Genomic DNA, 8,615 nt, shown 5'->3' with positions numbered 1-8,615 from the left:
TTCATGTAACACTTTTCATTCCAAAAATTTGGTTCCAAATCTTTGGTTCCTTTTCAAATCTCCACGGCCATCTTTATAGCCTCTGGTCATATCCAGTTTGATTCTCTTTTTAATTGATTCCATTCCTTGAATTGAATATAAATAGAGACAAATTCTGTTCTTTTGTGAAACTTTGATTGAAAATGATCAGAGAACATGGGTCCATCGCTACAGGTAGGGTTGTAAGGTTAAAAATAAAGTGAAGATCAAGAAATCACCTAAGGTAAGGTGGAGAGCCGTGAGGAGGTGAGAGTGACCCAGAAGACAGGGATCAGTTGGTGGGCAGCGTCCTTGTGTCGGAGGAGCAGACAGGGTCCAGTGCCCAGGGGAGGGGAGTGGCGTCCAGGTAGGAGCGCAGCACTGGAGGACTGCAGAGCACAGGGCCATGTGGGCTGGACTGAGGTGATGGGTGTGTGGGGGGCCTCTTCTGGCGGCTTCTCTTTCCTCAGTAAGTAGGGAGTAGAGAAGGACAGTGGGGAGGACATGTCTGGATAGAGAAGGTGTGAAGTGTCCAGCTAGCAGAGCTGGGGAGCGAGTGGACTGGGGCGTGGAATGGGGTTGTCTGGGAGCTCAGAATACTCAGTGATGTTATTTTGCTAATGCAGAGATGAGACCCACGTTCCTCCCCAGCTTAAAACCCTTATTCACTCTCCTGCCCCAGAGTCCTTTGCATGATCCTCAAAGTCATCTGGGACCCCAGTTCTCGTGCATTCTAATTTTGGCCCTAAAAGCTCCTCTCCGCTTCTCTGCCCTTTTCCATGGTTCTTATTGCCCCCGCTCCTGCATGTCCTTGCCTGACTCTACCAATGAGTCTGCCATGAAGTTGGCTCCATTTCTGCCTGCTGCTCCCACCCCCCAGCCCACAGTTCCCATCCAGGCTTCTCTCATCTATTAACAGCTCCCATAAAAGTTCAATGACTCTTGATTGTTGGTGGTTCCTTTTCCTCCAGCTGTGCTCATCGAGAGCACAGACCCAGCTCTGTCCCTCCATGTCCTCAGTGTCCTGGGCTGAACAGATGCTAAGACCGTGTCTGTGAAGGGGGCTGCGGGTGGTTCTGAAGAACAGGACAGGCCAGCGTGGTGTCACCAGAGGGGCATGAGTGGGCTCAGGGGGCTTCAGAGAAGACAAGAACAGTAGCATGAAGCAGAGTCGAGACCTCCAGGTCCAGAGAAAGCAGGCCAGCCCCCGGGTGGAGGGCAGAGAGGGAGCGGGGGAGCTGTGGGGTAAAGGAGCCTGGTTTGGGGCACAAACCCCTTAACTGAGCACCTGTTCTTGCCACTGGGGTGGGCACAGGCCTACCAGGGGAGAGGAGTAGGCTGCCACATAGCTCCTGACCTCTAAAAGTAGGAGAGCTAGGAGGGGCCCCCCAGCTCCTGGTTTCTCGAGGACCAGATGTTCAACTCCCAGCAGCCTCCGAGCCTACCCTTGAGGACCAAGCTCAAGCAAGGATCTGGAGACAGCCTGGAGCAGCGCCAGGGAGTCCATCCCTCCCCGGGATACTGAGCGCTGAGCCAGAGCTGGCGCCCAGAACTTCCTGCTGGGGCTGCTCCCCCTGCCCCCCACAGCAGCTTCCCCTTCGGGTCCACTTTCCTACTGGCATTTCCTGGGTGACTCCCCCACAAACCACGCATTCAGGTGCTGAATCCTTGTATCGTTTGGCTTTTCTGGGAAGCCACCGTCAGGGAAGTGGGGCAAGTCAGGCTTTAGCTCTCCCCGCCATGAGCCCGTCCGGCCAGCACCTGCGTCCTTGCTCTCCCGCCTGCTTCATAGTCCACACGCGGTACCGCGTTGGTGCCAGAGGCAGGTGGGAGCACGAGGGAGGCACAGACACCTGGGGCCGAGAGGCACGGTGCCCACCCTGTGACTGGGGACCGACAGGTCAAGGGGCCAGGGCTCACGGCGCGCATGCTGCAAGTTCTGAGACTGTGGAGAAAGCGCCCTGGGGCCAGAGGGCGAGAGGAAACAGAGGAGAGAAGCCAGAGAGCCTGGGGAGGAGGCGGGGGCCCTGTGGCTGCCCATCTCCCTGCCGTTGGTCTGGTCATACCTGGCCCCTGGCTTCAGCATCCTTTGATGCCTGTCACATCTACCGCGGGCTCCCAGACCCTTCATTTGCTTGGACCCACAGTGCGCAGGCCCCCCGGGGACACTTCTTACACCTGCCCGTGGCATTTCTCCCAAGCACCAGCTGTGATTAGGTGCTTGTGGGGTTAATGACCGCAGCTGGCCGTCTCCATCCAGCTCCGGGTGTGCTGCACCACGCTGGCTGCCCACTACTCTGGAGGTGGGCGTGCAGAGGGAAGGCTGGCCCCGGAAGGAACTGAGGCCCAGAGAAGGATCAAGAGGGGCCAGGGAGTCCCCGAATGAAGGGGCCGCTAGTGAGCTGAGCACTGTGTGTGAGCAGAGTGCGCCCAGTGAGTTATTACCCTCACAGCAGCACTGTACCTCATCTGACTAGATTGGAAACTGGGGCTCAGAGAAGTGGCTTGCCCAAGGCCACACAGCTGTACGTTTGATGTCCGGATTTCGACCCAGGCCCTGAGCTCTGCACGGCACTGGCCTGCCTCTCCCAGAGCCCTGCTAAACCGCTGGCCTGTATACTTTCCACTCAGACTTATGGGGACCCCGTTTTACTGGGGAGGCTTTGTTTCTGCTGCACGCGGCTGCGGTGGCCCCCGAGCCCACCTGTAGGGACTACGCCAGGTGCACTTTGGCTGTCCTTTTACAGGCTTACGGTGGAGGGAGCCCGCTCGCGGGAAGGAGCCTGGGGGCTGGACGGGAGCAAGGACGCTGGTGTGGCTCCTTTGAGGTCCCACTGACTCATTAGAGGGCAAGCCTCTTAATCTGCTTCCCGGCCCATAAATCATGTTTACGGGATGTTCTCCTGGGACTTGCAAGGGGCTGGAAGTGCTGCTGTGGGGGTGGCTTTCTGCATGGGGCTTGGGTTTCAGGGGGCCTGGGTTTCAGGTGGGGGCCCCAAGCCCCCGTGTGAAAGCCTATTCTTGGTTGGCTGAGTCCCGGTCTGTCCCCACCCCTCCCTCTGGGTCAGTTTGCTTTGTTCAGCTGGGGGCAGGGGTGGGGGTGGAAGTGAGAAGGAGAAAGGCAGGAGAGAACTTACTTCTGCTGATCCAGACCTGCTGGGGCATTAGACACTGGGGAGTCATATGCAGATGAGAGCCGGGTTCCACTCCCATCGAACCCCATCACTGGAAGGGGGATGGGGACGAGCAATCTAACAATAACAGTAATGACGGTGAACACTGACCCAGCACGGTGCAAGGGGTGCACAGGTCCAATTGCATCCAGTTCTCACACTGGCCTCGGGGAGCCAACAATGCCTGACGCCCGCATTTTCCTGAAAGCAAACTGCTGTCAGTGCAAGGCCAGTCACTTGTCTAATCCTGCAGAGCTGGATCTAAGAAGAACCAGCTCTGAGTCCAGGCTGTGTGGCTCCAGAGCCCGAAGGCTCAACCTCCCACTCGACAGCCTCCCCAGTAGGGGGGCCTGAAGGCAGCCCATAGGGGAGACACATCTGCTCTGTCAGGGTCGAAATGGGATCCACAATGGTTTCTTACTGATGCTTCATTGGGGCTTTGAGGGATGAATAGGAGTTAGGCACAGAAGGGGAAGACAGGGTGTTTCCGTGAGAAGGAACAGCCTGTACATAGGGCAAAAAGCCTGAGTCGGCGTGATGGGTTTGGAGAATCACAAGTCGGTCAGTATTGCTAGAACATAAGGCACAAGGAGGGGAGAGGTGAGGAGAAGGAGGCTGTAGACCAGCCTCCAGGCCTGGGACCACCCTGTCCTGCTGAATCGTTTGAACGTGGCAAGAGACACCCTTCCTTGGAGAGGAGCCATGTCGTCAAGAAACGGGAATGATCCACGGCCAGAACTGTGAGACCGGGAGAGGGGACGAGGCTTCCCGGGGTCTAGGAGGGATGGGCTGGTGGGGGGACTTTCTGGGGGAGACACTCTGCCTGGGGGTTCAGTATGGAAAGGAGAGGAGGGGGAGGTGCAGCGGTGAGAAAGTACCAGGTATGTTTGGGGGGCAGGAGCAGGATGAAGGGGAGGAGCTATGAGGAGACCAGCAAAGCAGACGGGCATTCAGCTCGGCCCTCACAATGCCCCTTTGCTGGCCGGCCTGGGTTCACATTCTGGCTTGTTTCTGGCTAGCTGTGAGCAAGTCACCGAGCCTCTCTGATCCTGTTTCCTTCTCATTTGTAAACTGGGTGAAGCTCACAGTGGTTACCTCCCAGAGTTCGGGTGAGGTTTCACTCACTCTTGGACCATCGCCAAAATCATTGCCCAGTCAGCCCCCCACCTCCTCCAGGGGTCAGCGAACTTTCTCATCAAGGGTCAGATAATATTTTGCACATCGTGGGCTATTTGGCTTCTGTTGCGACTCTTCCACTCTGCCATTGGAGTGTAAAAGCAGTGAGGGGGAAGCATAAGTGAACGAGCATCACGATGTGCCAGTCAGCCTTATTTTAATATTTATTTCATTTCTGTATGCATATGAGAACTCGGGTGAAAGCCAGAGGTACAGGGGGATTCAGCAGAGACAGAGCGGGGTGCAGAGTGGCAGTTCCACTGAAAAACACCGCTGAGGGGAGCAGTGGGCGAGGTGGGAGAGGTCTGCTGTGCCCTGTGGGTCACTCCCTGGCCGGGGCTCGAACTCCTGCTACAGTGGCTTGATGAACTGAGACTTTAACCCTTGTGCCACCAGGGAGGCCCTCAATCTTATTTTTGGACACTGAAATCTGAACTTCATATATTTGGCGTGAGGTATGAAAGATTATTCTTCATTCGATTTTTTTCCAGTCACCACCTTTGTTATTTCATGAACTGAACAAAACAGTTTGCTGACCCTCAACCCAGCCTAGGATGTCTTTAATACTTTCTTCAGATTCACCTTTTAAAAAATAACTTGAGTCACTTCATTTGAAAAGGAAACTTTACATCATACCATCACAATGGCTACCCTAGAAGGGGACCGTAAAAAGAGCAACACTGAAGATAACGATAACAATAATAAATAATAAATCACCAAAAAGCAAACTGGCCATTACTAAGTTGCGACAGGTCCGGCCCCAGGCCTGAGGCTGGCCTGCCTCTCTTTGCCGAAGAAGGATCAATAGGTGTTAAAGATGAATGAGAAGGATCCCGAATCTCCTTGTCAGGTTCAGAAAAACACTGGAAAAGGGGAAAACTCTCTCTGTCAACATTTGTTGCTGGGTCTTGCGGCTTAATGTCACCTGTATGGGTGGCCCTGCCACCTTGTAAAGTGACACGTGTTGTGTCACTGGAGGTGTGTGGCCGCATGGTGTCCTGAGTCCTAGCTGAAGCCATTGATGATCCGGGGACGAAAAACGCTGCCTCTGACCAGCTGTGGGGTGTGAGTCAAGCTCGGCTAAGTGTTTTGAAATCACCTAATGACAAGTTGATGGCCAGTGCAGGGAATGATTATTGTTCATAAAATACTAATCACAATAATGGTGGTGAATTCGGGATGACGAGATGTTAGTGCCTGAAGGTCCCAGAGCATCTTTTGAAAGCATCGCTAAAATAATAATTAAAATCGCCAGAAGCGTGAGTCAAGGACATAAAAGCAACTTGTCCTGGTAGAAAAGCAGCTGAGATAGCCTGGGGACGCCACCTGCCTCTTTTCGCTCGCTCCAGGCCTCCTGACACCCAACCCAGAGAGACAGTGGGGCTGTGGGAGTTTTAAGGCCGCCAGTGAGGCGGTGTCTTCTGATGTGGGGGCCTCTTGCTGGGGGCTCCCGGACCTGGGTGGCATCGCCTCAGAGCGGGGATAATAATATTTTATGTGCAGGAGAAGGAGTCGGGCCAGGAGAGCTCTCTGTTCCAGTCCTGGCAGCTCGGCTCTGATTCGAGTCCTGGATCCAGGTTCTCCGCCTGGAGAAAATGACCTAAGGCGGGTTGCAAGCTTGGTCCCTGGAGGCTGAACCCGCGGCTGAACCCGCCCCTCCACCCGACCTACCTAACTGGCATTGTTACCTGTGAGAAGCGACCCTTGGAGTCTTCTCTTTCCCTGACCATGGCTGGTGGATGCAGCTATATCCCGGGAAACGACCGGCGGAAGGCCGGCGGGCCGACGCTGGGACTGGGTGCGTGTGAGCGGATCCATCCAGCAAGGCTCTCCATCGGCAGACCCTAACCCAACCCCGCAGAATCTTCCTGAGGCTGGAACTGAATGCTCAGATGGGGCTTCTCAAAACTGGGGTGCTCTTCTGTTCTGGTGGGAAGGTGCTCCCACGTCTGCCACGGCCGGGAGCATGCCAAAGGAATCTGGGGAGGAGTGGGGTGCCCTTCCCCACCCCGCCTCCGTTTCCCATTCCACTGCACCTCGTGGGTGGCGACACTGACATTGATCTTGCTTTTCCTTTCCTGAATTTTCCCTGAATTTGCTTCTAGCACACAGGGCAAAAGTAATCAGCATTACCCCATTTTCAGGAGGTCTGGGGGTTCTCGGTAAGCTGGTACATCCATCTGCTCACCTTCCCCCTTCCAGCCCACCTGTGTGTCTATACCTGAGTTTTTCTAGAGACTTTCCCTCCCAGAGTTCTTAAAGATGAGATAACAAAAGTCAAATTCTTGGGTCCCAATCACAGACTCTGTGATGCAGTAAGTTCCAGTTGGGGGCTACCACGAGAATGTCCCTGCACCCCAATGGTACTGTAACTGTGTAGACACCAACATTGCTCTGGATAACTGAGTTCTAGCACCAAGCTGGTCAGGGCCTCTTACAGACAAGAGGAGAAGCTTGATCACATACCCCCCCCCACACACACACATTCTCTCAGTTTCTCAAATGCCTTTCACCTTGTAGAAGGAAGGCAAGCAGTTTCCCCTGTCCTTAGGCAGAAGACCCCAAGAGACAGGTCTGCAAAGAACATGCTTAAAATCTGTGGAACCTACTAATCCCCAAAGTCCTGAGAGACATAGTCACATGTGCAAAACTATGATATAAAAATAGAGGTGCTAAGGTGCTAATACGGAATTTTTAAATTGTAACCCTCCTTGGTGGTACAGAGGGCTAAGTCTCAGCACTGTGAAGCTGTTCGCAGCCACTGGGGCATGAGTTCGATCCCCGGCCAGGGAGTGACCCACAGGGTGCAGCAGACCTCCCCGGTCTCCCCACTGCTCCCCTCAGCTGTGTATTTCAGTAGATCCACCTAGTCTGCTCCCCACTCTGTCTCTGGTGAATCCTTTCAGCCCCTGCATCTCTGGCCTGTACCCCAGTTCTTGTGTGCATAAATACATCTTTAAAAAATGAGAGATGACTTATCAGCAAAACAGGCTTGGCATGAGATTTCCCTCGCGGACTCACGCCCAGGTTAGGCTGGCGGTAGCCTGGCGCTCAGATGCGGGCCCACAGCAGGGGCAGGTGGCTCGGAGACAGGCCCAGCGCTGCGGGCTTGGACCGGCCTTTAAAATGTGGATGCCAGTTTTCACAGTGTTTCCTTTAAATGTGTCACTGTCAAATTGTACACTCCGAATTATTATAGCGCCCAGGAGGAAGTGGGACGTGGGCGGAGCGGGAGTGGTCTGTAAAGAGCCAGGCAGAGGCAGCGAGCGCGTTGGGTGAAGCGTCAGTCGGTGCCTGTTTTAGCCCAGCGCTTAGCAAGTCTCTGGCCCATGCGTGTGGTTTTTGATTTTTAATTATATGCAGTCATTTGGGTGGCACACTTCCATTATTCCGAAGCGTTTTGATGCTGTCGTAAATGGCATGGTGTCTTCATTCACGTTCAAGCTCGTGCCTGCAAGTGCAGGGGAAGCCATTTTGGATATAGTGATGGAAGAATTACAATAACCGACTTTAGGGACTTGTTGCATATTATGACTATGTCAGCACACACAGACCCACACGCGGAGTGTCGGTAAATAGCCCAGGGACCACCCACCTGGCTGAGAGGGGGAAGCAGAGCGGGGGAGCCCCCCCAGGCCCCCTTGGGGCCCTTCCAGCCACTAAGCCCTATATGTTTTATCAATTTCAGTTTGACTGAGAAGTGTCTTTTCTAACAAAAAATTGGAGGTTTCTCACCAATTCTGCAGTAATCGTCTGCGGGGAACAAAGGGTCTACCGATCCCACTTGCTTCTGGCACTCCTTGGCGTCAGTCAGCACAGGCCCCAAATCAAGGGCTGGGACCTACAACGTGGCCCCCACTTCAGTCTCCACTCGCAGGTCCTGGGGACCGCCTGCTTCTGACTGGCGATAGTCAGAGTCCCCGGGACCTCCTCCCAGGATGTTAGCAGACAATTCGCAGGACTCAGGAGAACTCTTCATTTGCTGGCTCGTGGTGAAGGACACTCGCCTGGAGTGCCAGATGGATGAGACACTCAGGGTGCGGCGTGGGCCTGGCGACGGGATTTCCACACTCGGCCCTCTTGGAGCACCTCCCTCCCGGCACCTCAAGGTGTTCACCACCTTGAACGCTCTCTGGCAAGGTCATTTGGGGGTTTTATAGAGGTTTCATAATCCAGGCGTGATTGATTCAGTCATTGGCCACTGGCAATTGAACTCGCTCTCCACCTCCCACCCCACCCCCAAACCCC

This window comes from Condylura cristata, unplaced genomic scaffold, assembly GCF_000260355.1.
Source record: "Condylura cristata isolate star-nosed mole 26May11 unplaced genomic scaffold, ConCri1.0 scaffold00008, whole genome shotgun sequence".
In the NCBI taxonomy this organism is placed as follows: domain Eukaryota; kingdom Metazoa; phylum Chordata; class Mammalia; order Eulipotyphla; family Talpidae; genus Condylura; species Condylura cristata.
Note: the sequence above shows the minus strand (reverse complement) of the source record.